We start from the raw sequence: 2,500 nt of genomic DNA on the forward strand, positions 1-2,500 counted from the left end.
CCGTGTGTGTGTGTGTGTGTGTGTGTACGTGCGTGCGTGCGTGTGCGCGTGGACCCCAGAGTGACTCCCCCACCAAGCCTTCTGTGTCAGAGGAGCGTCTCTGGCCCTGTCCCGTCACGGCCCGTCAGTCAACTAACATTTTGCACACAGATATTTTTCTCAGAGTTCAACCAATTTCCCTCAGGGACATGTTCAGCCTCACCGAGCATGACTTTTTCCTCCTCAAGCAATTACTTTTGGAACATTCAAACATGCTTTATGCCCCTCTCCCCGTCTTTAAAACTGATTACTCCTTCCAGGACCAGCGTGCACATTAAATTACGCTTTAACAACATAAATGTCACCACTAGATGGCAATATAAACTAACAGCAGTGGGCCATAAATAAGGTTGTATTAAATGGGACATATTATGAAAACAACACTTTACCTGGCTGTTGTTTTGGGTATCTGGTGCTCCCACACACATACAAACTTTGAAAAAAGTCTGTACATGATTTCTTGAATGAGATATGCATTTCTGAAAGTACCCCGCCTACAGTTACCAAACGAGCGAGTTCGATTCGGCGCCCCCTCCTACGTAGGAAGGGGGCACAGTTGAATATTACCTCCCACTTCCCCACTCCCCACCAATCAGAGCATGGCTAAGATTTTGTGGACCAGCGGACGAGCAGGCTAGCTCCGGCGGGGGGAACTCGGCGGAAGCCCGGCAGCTCAGCTCCGGGAGTACAATCCCTTTTTCTGCCAGACTGCCGCCGAGCTCCCCCCGCCGGAGCTGCCGGACTGCCGCCGATGCTTCAGCGGCAGTCCGGGGGAGGAGACATGGAGGAGAAAGGGATTGTACAACCGGAGCTGAGCTGCCGGACTGGCACCGATCTACCCCCGCCGGACTGCCCCCGAAGCTTCGGCAGCAGTTCAGCTCCCGGAGTACACCCGCCGGAGCTGCAGGACTGCCGCCGGACGGCTTCGACGGCGGCAGTCGAAGCTTCGGCGGCAGCTCCGGCGCGGGGAGCTCGGCGGCAATCCGGCAGCACAGCTCCCGGAGTACAATCCCTTTCTCCTCCATGTCACGATTGATGCACTTCAGAGAGTCACGGCCAAAGTTCCTTTCCCCCCCGATTCTTCTCAACCATGGCCGAGTTATCCCCCACTACGAGTCTTTACTTGTTATGGAAGTACCAGAGACGTCAGACGCAGTCTTTATGATTCAAAATATCCTCCGAGGCGCACATAGCTTTTGGCCGTGATATTAGATATGATATTATATAAATACCCATGTATAATATTATTATTATTATTATATTATATTATATTATATAGAGCTCCAGGAGTCCGCAAACGGCAACAATCCCTTCTCCTCCATGCTGTGGTTCAGTCTGACAGCTCATTGGTCAATGGGCAGCAGCTCATTAGCATTAAAGCTACAGACACCTGAAACAGCGCATTCTGATTGGACTGAAACAGAGGGGAATAGCGGTAGGCGGGATTTTTCTCCTAAAAGCTATTTCCAGCATGTTGCTTCAAAAACATATTTTCTGGAACTCAAATATTATATTTACTTGTTGGGAAAACACCATAATATGTCTCCTTTAAGTCTTGACTTTTAGGTTGAATGCAATCATACAATCTAAAACTCTTCTACACTTTATTGGTAATTCATTTAGAAAAACAGGTTGATGTTTCTTATGATGTTTAAATATAATTTTTATCATCATCAACTTCAATTAAACAGTGGTCTTATACGCATGAGTTGATCTTCAAAAAATACTAACATTATGACTTGTTATGGAGCCTCATTTATTCCTAGTGAGTGCAAGCTTCAGCCTGTGAGCCATGGACAAGATGCTCAGGTCCCAGCAGCAGCTCTGCCGCCTGCTGCCTGCAGTTCCCTCCCGACCCCTTCTCCTCAGCCCGTCCACCAGCTCCCTCCTGACCCCTTCCCTCAGCCCGTCTCCCATGCTCACCGCGGTCCTGCAGCTCTCTCCCAGGCCCTTGTCCTCAGCCCGTCCACCAGCTCCCTTCTCACCCCTTCTCCTCAGCCCATTCCCAACTTCAAGGCAGGGTTTTGTAGAGGTATCCCACTGACCCAAGCCCTCCTCTAAGCGCCCGTCTCAGGCCTCCTGCCCGCCTCACAACCCCCAGGGGATTTGGTCCACTTATCCGGGCATGCTTCAGATTCCAGTTCAGGATTATGAGGGGTTGAGTTTTGAGGAATCAGTTGTATCAGAAGGCTATTGAAGCGTATCTCTCCATATATCTGTTTGTGTACCTCTCTTCTCTTGTCCGGCCATAAAGAAGTTGAACCTCACGCCCCCAGCCCTTCTCTGCTGGAGACCCTCTGTGAACATCAGAGGGAGACCTCTGTTAACCCCTCCTTGATCCTCTGTGAAAACAAAGTTCTGCCAGCACCAATACAGAAAGGCCCAACAGATACCTCAGACTGAAGGTCATTCTTTAAAGAGTCACTTAATGAATGCACCTCAGCTATATTGTCTTTGTACA

This window comes from Gadus macrocephalus, chromosome 6 (genome assembly GCF_031168955.1).
Source record: "Gadus macrocephalus chromosome 6, ASM3116895v1".
Classification (NCBI taxonomy): Eukaryota; Metazoa; Chordata; class Actinopteri; order Gadiformes; family Gadidae; genus Gadus; species Gadus macrocephalus.